Source organism: Lucilia sericata, unplaced genomic scaffold (assembly GCF_015586225.1).
Source record: "Lucilia sericata isolate MDLA Ls3-8-SP2 unplaced genomic scaffold, ASM1558622v1 Contig000463F_arrow, whole genome shotgun sequence".
Lineage (NCBI taxonomy): Eukaryota > Metazoa > Arthropoda > Insecta > Diptera > Calliphoridae > Lucilia > Lucilia sericata.
The window spans coordinates 193,019-204,941 of NW_023994478.1; the positions used below are offsets into that span (position 1 = coordinate 193,019).

The following is an 11,923-nucleotide window of genomic DNA, read 5'->3' on the forward strand; positions in this document are numbered from 1 at the left end:
CAGGCCCACTTTGTCCCCTAATTTAGAGCCATCCGTGTAGCAACGGATTCCTACTGGTATTTGCTCTAATGTTCCGCTTGACCAAGACATTCTATCTGGGATTAGCGTTTCAAAGTTTCCGACATATTCAGTGTCTGGTATGCGATCAGGCACGTCCGATGAATGTGTATAACCTTCCAATGTGTCCAGTATACATTGATGACGTGTCCTATAACCGATTTTGGCCAGTTCGCCTAAAGTAAAGAGCCGTTCGGCTGTAAGCGCCGCCTCATATCTTATATATGTTTCAATGGGTGGAATATCTAGCTACGTTTCCAGAGCCTTGGTTGAAGTAGTACACATGGCACCACTTATACCCAAGCAGCATGTACGCTGAACTCCCTGTAGTAGTTTGATATTACACTTTTTGTCCAAAGCAGTCCACCAGATTATTGAAGCATAAGCTAGAATTGGTCTAATTACACTTTTATAAAGCCAATTTGTCATAGTAGGACTAAGACCCCATTTCATGCCTATGGTTCTCCTACATATCGCCCAGCACCGATGTGCCTTGTTGATCCTATCATCTATGTGGTGTCTCCATTTTAATTTCCGGTCAAGTATTACACCTAAGTACTTAACTTTGTCTGTCACCGGTATCTTCTTGCCCAGGAAGCAAGGTTCAGTATATGTGCAAATTTTTGTCTTTCTTGTGAAAAGACAGATTTCCGTCTTCGCCGGGTTAACATTGAGGCCCTTTGGTTGAGCCCAGCTCAAGGCCGTATTCAGAGCCTCCTCAACTCTTATACACAAATAATTTGGATCCATTCCCTTTAAAAGTATTACAACATCGTCTGCATAGCAGACAGGTCTAAGTCCTTTCTCGGTTAGGGTCCTTAGGAGGCTATTAATCAAAATGCCACCCTGTGGTATACCGTGAAATACCTTTTTCCTGATAGTTATATCGTACATCTCGCAGCTTATCCATCTGTTCCTTAGCATGTAGTTGATCCAGTTACGGAGCGCCCGGTCAACATAAAACTGGTCTAGGAATTGGATAAGGGTATCAGTGTGCACGTTATTGAAAGCGCCTTCGATGTCAATGCATACCGCCAGTGTATACAGTTTGGTATCGAAAGATTCACCTATGTAGTGGACAACTTCATTTAAAGCGGTTTCCACTGACCGTCCCTTTACATAAGCATGCTGCTTATATTTAAGGTCTTTGTATGGTATGCTGCTTTTAACCATGCTATCGACTATCCGTTCCAAGTTTTTAAGTAGGAAGGACGTAAGACTTATCGGTCGATAGGACTTAGGTGTCGCATAGCTAAGTTTCCCTGGTTTGGGTATAAATATTACCCTTGCATCCTGCCATTTAACTGGTGTATATGCCAATTTTAAGCATGCAGTGAATATCTGAGACAGATGTACGGAAACCAGTCCCGCCTCCATCTGCAAAAGTGCCGGGAAAATTCCATCCGGCCCTGCAGCTTTATAGGGAGCAAAGCTCTTGATTGCCCCTTTAACCATGTCAGTTGTAATAACTATTTCCGTGTTACCCTCCCCTTCCTCCAATATCGGTTCATCTATGTTATTCGATTTACCGGGTGGAAAATGAGAGTCCATTAGGAGTTTCATTGTCTCCTCCATATCCTCAAGCCTCCTGCCCGTGTCATCGATCATAGATTCCGGTTGGACATGAGTTTTGGATAGGAATTTTTTTATCTTCGATACGTCATTTACGCTAACTACCTGTTCACAGAAAAGTTTCCAGGAGTTCGTTTGGCTTTTCCAACGATTTTCTTATATTCACCAAGTTTATTACGATACTCATCCCAGTATACTGCGGTCTTTTTACGCCGTGCCCGGTTAAATAGTTTGCGAAGAGTCTTCCCAAGGTTCCGGATCTCCCCAGTTACCCAGGGTTTTTCCTGGGCAGATCTCCGGTCTCGCAGAGGGCAGCTGTCCTCGAACGATTCAACCAGGGCACTTGTGAACGTTTCCACTTTGGCATCTATATCCTCTTTATTTCGACATTAAAAAGGTCCCGAACATTGTCCAATTAGTTTTAGACTTATTCCGAAACTTTATTGGCTTTGGTGGTGGCCTTTGTATTTTGAATCTTATGCACCGATGATCAGAAAAGGAGTGCTCGTCCGAAACTCTCCAATCCAGAATTTCGTTTATAAGCTCTATTGAACATATAGTTATATAGGAATAGCAGTATTTTTAATAGACACATTCCCAATTCTGGAGAGCACTGCTGTTCTGTCTTCTGGCGGGTGAGTGATTTCCTCCTCGCTTTTAGGATTTGACTCCTCAACATTGCTAGTACTTGCTAATGATGCTTTGGGTACTGTGTGTTTTTTAGTTTCTTTGTCGGGGCCGGTTTTGACAGCCCTTTCAATCGGCGCCTTCCCAATTTTGGAAAGGGCAACTACACTTTCTTCTGGCGAGTTAATGGTAAATTCCTCGATTTTAGGATTTGACTCCTCAACGTTATTAGTAGTGGATACTGATGCTGTGGTCTTAGGTTTTTTAGTGTCCTTTTCGAAGCTTGTTGTAACAGACCTTCCAATCGGCACCTTCCCAATTTTGAATATGACAGATTTAGAGGTGAAGTAAGCCCTTCCTTTATTCTTGGCAAGACTAGCCATGGATTTCTGGTCGATACCTATTACAAATAAAGTTCCCTCAGGTTCTTCTTTCCTGTAAAAGACATCCCATTTTTCCACGGCCAGCTCAGCATTTTGACCTCCAAGAATTTCCAGTATACGTTCATTAGCCAGTTTACTGCCCCATCCTTTACAAGCTTTACTTACTTTGTTAAACTTTTCCTGTTGAAACTTTAGCTGTTGAAGATTCAGACCTGCGACTGAATCTTCAACAGCTATCATGTTCTTTAAAGTAGCAACGTAGATTCTCAACATTTTTGACAAGTGGAATTGAATAAATGAATGGTGCCTTCCGTTGGTACCATTTTTTATTTAAAGATTCGGTTAAGCTGATCATAAATACTTTTTATAAAATGTTAAATTTTGACATATTTTTTTTCATAGTAAAGCTAAGATATTGCGTAATATAATATAAAAATATTGGAGAAATCCAACTGGCATAACTATTCTAAAATATTGTTCAAACGTGAAGGATTTCAAATACAATATTTTTGGACTTTAAAATAGCCATATTTAAGGTCATTATTTTCGATGATATAGCATTTATCGGAAAATATTATTTGGTGGAGTATACGTTTTAAGCTCCCCTTGCCTCCGCGTTAAAATGAATATAAAATGAAAGCTTAATGTATTGTGTATTAAATTTAATAAATTTAATTTGCGGCGGTCTGCGGCTGCAGTCAGGGGAAATAAAAACCCTTTAGAATTCACAAATTTATTTTTTAAATTTAATATACATGTAGTGTATTTTATATATCGATATCTATGGTATTTTAGTCCCATTTAATAAATAGAATTCAAGAGAATGTTTGTTTAGTATGCAAATGTGCAATGTCGGTCCACGTTTTCTCATAGTCCCCCTACAAGTACCTCCCCGGAAAACAGTTTTAACAGTCATAACTGGTTTAGAAATACCAGTATAGCTTTGAAATTCCACATAAACAAATTTTATATGAAGCAAAATCCATCTACCAAATTTTACGAGGATCACGCCATAATTGATCCTACCCTCCATATTAAGTCCCCTTTATAAAATGACTTTAACGCTCATTATTGGCTTAAAACTAGGAGTACAGCTACGAAATTCGACTTAAACAAGATTTGTACAAGTTAAAATTCCTCTACAAAATTTTATGAAGATCGGTCTATAATTGACCCTATCCCCCATACAAAGTTCCCTTCAGAAAATGTCTTTAAAGCTAATTACAGGCTTAAAATCACGAGTACAACGATGAAATTCGACACAAACAAGATTTGTATGAACCGAAATCGTTCTAAAAAAATTTTGGAGGATCACGACATAACTGGGCCTACCACCCATGTAAGGTCTCCTACAAAAGAATTACTTTAAAGCTCATTACTGGCTTGAGAATACTAGTACAGCTATAAAATTCGACATGAACAAGATTTGCACGAGTCAAAATCTGTCTACATTTTTTGAGGATCGGTAGATAATTGACCCTACCCTCTCAGAAAAACTTTTTTGAAATCAAAATAAGACATACATCACGATAACTGAAAAACCTGAACATATCAATAATCTCAATGAGAAATAAATTTAAAAAAAAAGTATACATACCCAGCAACAGCTAGCATGTTCTTTAAAGTAACAATGTAGAATCTCAACATTTTTGATAAGTCAATTGAATAATTGAATGGTGCCTTCCATTGGCACCATTTTTTATTCAAATATTCGCTTAATCGTTTATCCCATTCCGGCGTAGACGTCCCAATACATATCTAAAATTTATTCAGTGGCTCCCCACTGCTACGGTATCTTCACTGTCGATTAGATCATCAACATAGTTATTAGGCTTCATGCAATATTTTTGAAATTGTGATATCATACCGTACGAAAGTTTTTGGATCAGCACTAATATTGGCGTAATTTGGGCCTTATGACTTTCATGGTTTTCAAAATATAGCGTAGAAAAGTTTAAAATCTAAAAAATTAAAATCTCATCACATCTAAAGGATTTATGATACAATTTTGTTTTTGCACCATTTGTCTCGGCAAAGAGCATTCTTTGATTATGCGCAAAGAATAATATTTTTTGAAAAAAGTGCATCTTTGTATAATTCTAAATGCACTTTTGGAGTGTGAAATTAGGCTCATTCTTATTTATTTTTCCTATAAAATCAGTTATTGAAGCATGCTGTTTCTGCTGTGGTTTCCGCCTCAGATATGCAGAGGAAGGAGCTGGAATTTTGAAAAAATTATTACAGCATAGTGATCACTGATACAAAAAACTTCTAAAAAGTTGTGATATCACAAAAACGGGAAACATTTTGTTTTTTTGAAACGAATCCTAATAGTTATGCTTTTCAATTGTTTCCACAGCTGGAGGAAATTGTAGTTTGAAGTTCTTGGCATGAGAGTCACGGACGTAGTGAGCGATACATGGTGCGCAGTTTAACCCGAAAGCTCTCATTACATAATGACTTCGCTGATGCAACTCGTCGATTCAGTTCCACCATAAAAATCTCTGAGCGTGCATATCGCTTCCTCGGACATTGATTCTATGGAACATCTCAGCGATATCCCCACAAATCACAATTTTTCCACTGCGAAAATCCAGAAGTATATCAACTAAGGGATTTAGCTAATCATTTAGTGATGCTCCGTTTGACTTTGCCGATGCACCCATACCAAGCGTATTTTACCGGGTTTGTTTGGGTTGAATGTTAAGAAAATTTTGAGATACCATACTCTTTCACAAGAAATTGCAATTTTGGCCGGATTTAATTTTTTGGCATACCCTTTATCAAGCAAATTAGTAATTTGAGATCGCATCTTTTCTGAAAGCGATTTATCTTTAACGATTTTTATCTGGAGGCACATAAGCATACGAAAAGCGTTATCGTAGCTGTTTGGCAACTGTTTGTGCGCAGCGTTCACCTATTTGTTTGCATGTCGATTTTAATATTTTCATTGCACGAGAGTCATCTGCAGATAGTAATGCAGATGGAATTGGCTTTTCCAAGTTAAAATACGTTTTCACCAATTCGTGAAACTTTTCGTATTGTTTTTGGCACACACAAGTGTTGATGTTCAGCATATGCTGGGTTGAGCTGTTTATCTTACCTCCCTGTATGCCAAGACGTGTTTGACACTATTAACTAAGTTCTGACGGAATCATTTTCTTCACGCGTTGTTCCGCCAGTCCACTATAGGCGCAGGGGGTCGGGGTACCTTAATGGCAAGCTACCAAATATTCTCTGATCTATTAGATTGACAGACGAGCCTTCCGCTAGAAATCCAAATGTATTAATAATTTTATTTTTTTAATTAACTCTTTCACGCACAAAACTAAACCACTGGACTTTTTATGGATATGACTTCACCACACACTTTATTTTGACGTATATCGATAATTTTTTATGAAAAATGAAAAAAGTGTTTTTCAAGAATATCACAGCAAATTATTCTTTTTAGCATGTAGTGACATCAAATTTAAGAATTGGATAAACATTTTTTCCTCCGACAAGAACCATAATTACTGGCTGAATTAGATAATAATTACACATGATAAATATGAAAACGTTAATTATTTTCAATGATACGCGCAAAAGTTATAGCGGTTTAAAATAATAACATTTAAAAAATCTTTAAAAATACGGGTTAAGCATGTCGCCTAATGGCTCATAAATTCTTTTATTTGATTTTATTATTATTTTTATTTAAATTGAATCATTTTTGTTTATTTATTTAGTGCCTAAGGTAGCTCACATGGCACTATTTAAATAAACAAAAATGATGTTTACTTAAATTGTCTTATTTATTTGTATGATCATTGTTGTTTAGTTCATTTGTCTGTTAAGATTTTTTATAATGTTTTGTATTTTTGTTCTTATTTGTTTACTAAACGCTTTATTTGTCCCTATATTCTACTGCAGTAGTTTCGTTCAGCTTATTTATTGGGAAATGAACTATTGTAAAAATACAAAGGCAAAAGAATTTTGTAGGCTCAGTATTAACTGGCTCTAATTATAAAGTTTAGTTTGTTTTGGATAAAAACTGCGGTAAGTCGCTTAATTTATTTATAAGTTACTTTTTGTAATAATTTTATTTTTAAATAGAAATACATTAACTGAAATTAATGTATCATATTTTAAAATTTGTGGTCCATTTATTTGGGACTTGTTAAATTCGCAATTCTCAACATATAGGCTCAGGTCGCAGCCAACGGCAAAGCTATTTTCAAATAAAATAAGTACCCATTATTAAACATTTATAAGGACTATCAACGCACGTTAAAATAGCTATCGCACATTTCATATTTCAGAAAATACACTGATAATTAAAAAAATATTTTAATTTTTTTGCAATTTCTTTCCAAACTCAAAATTTGAAAAAATTGTCCCAAAATTAGAGATGATTTTCAATGCATTGCAAAATGAACTAAGTTAATATCTCAGTCGGTTTGGAAAATATAGGCATTTGAAGTAGCTTTCTCGTATATTTTTATATCGAATCAAAGTACAATATTAATAATTTTTTTTTCAAACATTTTTTTCGCCTCATTTGAAAACATAATTTTAATTATATGTCATTATTATGTATGAATTCATAGTGAATGTGTTAAAATTGCTAAAAATTTTGCTATATACAGTGGCGGCTATGAGGTTATCACAATTGGTATATGTTAAATATAACATCAAATATTTCCTATAGTTCTTAACATTTTTAACAAATTATTTTTATACCCTACACCACTAAATCCAATATATACCCTATATTGGATTTGTGCTGATGTTTGTAACATACAAAAATATTCGTCCTAGACCCACCTTAAAGTATACCAATCGGCTTAGAATCGTTTTCTGAGTCGATTAAGCTATGTCCGTCCGTCCGTCTGGCTGGCTGTGCGCAAAGTACAGGTCGCAATTTTCAAGATAATTGGATGAAATTTGGCACGCACGTTTTATTTGACCTAAGGACGAAGCCTATTGAAAATGGTTAAAATCGGTCCATTATTTCACCTAGCCCCCATACAACAGAACCCCCCGAAAAGGGCTTCTGAGCTCATAATTGTGTTAAATATACAGATATATCGATAAAATACGGCACAACTAAGTTTTATAGAAGTCTTGATGACTCTGCCAAATTTCATAAAGATCGGGCCACATTTGACCCTAGCTCCCATACAAAGTCCCCTTCAGAAAATTACTTGAATGCCCCAAATTAGCTTATTAACACAAATATAGCGATGAAATTCAGCACAATAAAATATTATGTCAATATAAATATATTCACAAAATTTTATCGGGCTTGGTCCATATTTGCCAATAGCCCCCATATAAAGCCTCTTTCAGAAAATTAGTTTTTCATCCATAAATTGCTTAAATGTATCGGAACAAGGGAATATTGAAGATAAATGCTTTATTATGAAAAATAAATCACATTTAATATTCATAACTGGTGTAGGGTATCATATGGTCGGCCACGCCCGACTATACTTTCTTACTTGTTTATGTGTAACACATGTCCTTCGAGGATCACTTCACATTACATTCCACTAATTTGTTGCATATAGGGTTTTTTCTTTCCAAAGTAAATTTATCCCCAAAAATATCTGGACATAAATTTAGCACAAAATAAAACAAATCATTAAAAAATTAAAAATAAAACAACCGGCTAAATGTATCTAATTTCACTTAAAATTTTATATTTTGTAGAATAGTTGCACATTTTGATAACATGCTTTCTTCTCCTGGTGGCGTTTTCCGGGCGTAGTGGTGGTTCTATACATATGGAGCAACAAATAAAAACAGAAATCCCCAATTTTGCCAAATTAAGGCCTGAAAGTTAAAATTTATGTCATGAAATTTCTAGTGGGTTCTGGTGAAGATTATGTCCAGGAGAAGAAAAGATATTATCAAAATGTGCAACTATTCTACAAAATATAAAATTTTAAGTGAAATTAGATACATTTAGCAGTACCAGACTGATTTTCTCGATGCGAGAATTACAGAAACGGGGCACAGGTTGTTATGTTTTATTTTTAATTTTTTAATGATTTTCTTTACTTTGTGCTAAATTTATGTCCAGATATTTTACTTTGGAAAGACAAAAACCTCTGTGCAACAAATTAGTGGAACAAAATGTAATGTGTAGTAATCCTCGAAGACATGTGTTACGCATAAAAAAGGTTTTTGTTAAAAAAGTTAAGAACTATTGGAAATATTTGATGTTATATTTAACAGATACCAAATGTGCTAACCTCATGGCCACCACTGTATGTGAATTTATTTTTGAGGTTATGAAATCTGTATTTAGGACATAAAATTGTAATGTATGCAAAAAGAAAGCTTTTATTTGACACTAACATTTATGCAAATCATATGGCGCTATAGTTGCCTGAAAGCAAGAAATGTTTCAAGGCATTTATTTTCGTTTTTAAAGTTTTAAATGTTCATAAAGTTAAGAGATAATAAGCTAGTGGTCTGCAATTTTGGACATACATGTGTTTTGTTATATTATACCGAAATGTATCATAACATTTACTTATTTTAAAAGATTGACAAAATACTACACAGAACCAAAATATTTTTATTTTAATTATTTATTTTTTATTAATTGAGGTAGTTAATTTAAATATATGTTTTAGTTGTTTTTGAAGAAATTTCTTCAATTTAAATAATGAATTTAGTTCTCACTAATAATATTTTTATTCATAATGAAGAATTTGTCCACATTTTTAGTACCATATTTTAGTTAATTTCTAACATTTTCTTTCATTATCTGAGACAATGTTTATATAAATTATAAACAGTAAAGTAATTTTTCTTTACTGTTTATAACTTATATAATATTGTCATTGATAGTTAAAGAAAATGTGTTTGACAAAATAAAATTATTAATAATAATATTTAATTATAAAAAGCTAAATTATATAATTAAATTAAAATTACAAAATTATTATAAGAACTAATATAAATAAGTAAATTAACATTTAAGCTAATATCGTGAAACAATTTTTAAATACGTTTTAAGTAATGAGTAAAAAATACGTTTTTTAAGGTTTTATATGAAATGTTTTCATAGGTGTGAACTAAATATGTTTTAAACATAAGTCATCAATAATAAAGCTTCGTTGAGTGTCTCTTATGGTAAATCTTGTACACGTTTTTGTTGACGATATAAAAAGACGGTTGTAAAAGGTTGGCGGTAAAATAAGGTAAAAAATTTATAATACAACGACCATCTGGAAAACAAATAAAATTATATATTTCCTTAATTATATATGGATAAAATATTTGAACACTTACTTTCACTCACACAATGGCCTCCGGTAGGTTAGTGGTTAGTGTTCTAGTCTGTTAGACCGGAGGTGGTGGGTTCTTTTCCTACCTGAGGCACTGGTTAATGAGCGTAGAACAGGCCCGATATTGGCCTAGGTGTATTTCTTCACACACTGTTTTTGGATATAATTAAATTCCTTATCTACCTACAAGAAATAGACAAACATGACATTAAATGTATAAATATTTATGTTGTTGAGTTTTAAAGAATAACTTACCTGTGACCATTTGTTTAATATGTCAGAAGCACATTTCGCATGTGACACAACGTGGAGCCGGTCATTTTTTGATGCACCCAAATAGAATTTAAATTCGTTTGTACTTATGTATCCAGTGCTTTATTGGAATAAGACCTCTCTTGGACAACGCCATATTATTTCAGCTTACGCATTATATTCAAATATTTGTTGTATAATTTATCTTGGGGTTTCCTTCCAGATTGCTTTATGTAGTAATATTCCTAAATAATAAAACAAATATCAGTGCTATATGTATTTATATTTATATAAAAATACAACGAGGTCTTACCAGAGATTCACAATACTTTCAGCTATTTTTGTAGATAAATTGACGCAATATGTTTTTTCATAAGTATAAAACACTTCATATTAAAAGACATTTAAAATTCGTATTTATAAGCACAATAAATAAGCAACTTCTATGTTCTTTGTACTAAAATTATAACTGTCGTTTTTATATTGTCTTATATACATACTTTTATATTGTCATACATACATAGTTTGCCGCTATTACTTTTTGTTATGTTTATTGTACATTGTTAAGTCGTCTAGTAAACATCACACAGTCATATACGCGGTAACTATTTTAAATTAATTTGTTATCTGTTTTATTATTAATTATTGTTTTTAAATAAAGGTTAACTTTGGGTTAAAATTAAACTCCATTGTTTCACTCAACCACCTGACAATCATAACATATTTAATATTTTGTGCAATCAAATTTTCTTAACTTTCAACCTTATTTATTAAAATAATTATTTGATAACACAAACACTTTAAAGGGAACCACAATGTGTAATAATGTACATATGTAAGTATTCTTTTAATTTTTTCTTTTATATTGCGAAAAAAAAAACTAAGAAATTTCTTCAGTTCTACATGTTTTTATTCAATTTAAATAAAATAAAATAAAATAGTTAAATATAACGAAATTTCTTTAAAGCTACAGCCCTAATTCATTATTTCCTCTTCTTTGTATTTTATTTTGTTTTTTTATGTTTTATTGTGAGAAATGAAGAAATTTCTTCAAAAAAATTTATTTAAATTAACGATATATTCTTCAAGTTAACCACCTTCAAAGATGTAAAATTAACTATTTTAGGTGTAGATTTGAATAATTGCGATTTTACTATTTTAATACTGTTTTAACTAAATTTCTGTTGATTTAACAAAATTTTGGATGTAAATATAAAGAAACCCAGCAAAAAATAATTGATGTCATACTTTACAAACGACATCTTAATCACATCTAAAAATGCGATTGCATACTTTTCGCTTTTATAAACCAAACATATCCTTACAAATGAAAACACAGTTAAAAATGAGGAAAGAGATGTAGAAAAGTCACTACAAACATCATATTCGAAGTACTTCAAATTTTGATGAAAAACCTATGAAATTTACTTAAGCATTCCTTGAAAGAATGTGGTTTATTTTTGACATACAAATGTCGGGTTTTTACAGCTTCTAAAGATAAGATTAAATGTAGTTCAAAGTTGTCAAAAATTAACAACATCCCTCCAATGACACGTTAGTGTAAAATTCATAGGTTTTTCACCTGAATTTGAAGCACTTCGAGTTACTAGTTGTGATGAAAATTCTACGTCTTTTTCCACCTTTTTCACCTTAATTTGAAGCACTTCGAGTTACTAGTTGTGATGAAAATTCTACATCTTTTTCCACACTTTTTTTGCTGGGAATTTATTCAAATCAACAGATTAA

The 11,923-nt window shown here is 32.9% G+C and overlaps 1 long non-coding RNA gene across 1 annotated transcript; it reads right to left on the minus strand.

Annotated features, from left to right (window-relative positions):
- Positions 1 to 9,969: 9,969 nt before the first annotated feature.
- On the minus strand, positions 9,970 to 10,792 carry LOC119605203. Its single transcript, XR_005231571.1, has 3 exons — positions 10,491 to 10,792; positions 10,181 to 10,422; positions 9,970 to 10,108 (listed from the first exon to the last, which is right to left on the minus strand). It is a non-coding gene; the product is annotated as an uncharacterized LOC119605203 (long non-coding RNA).
- Between the last annotated feature and the right edge of the window lie 1,131 nt (positions 10,793 to 11,923).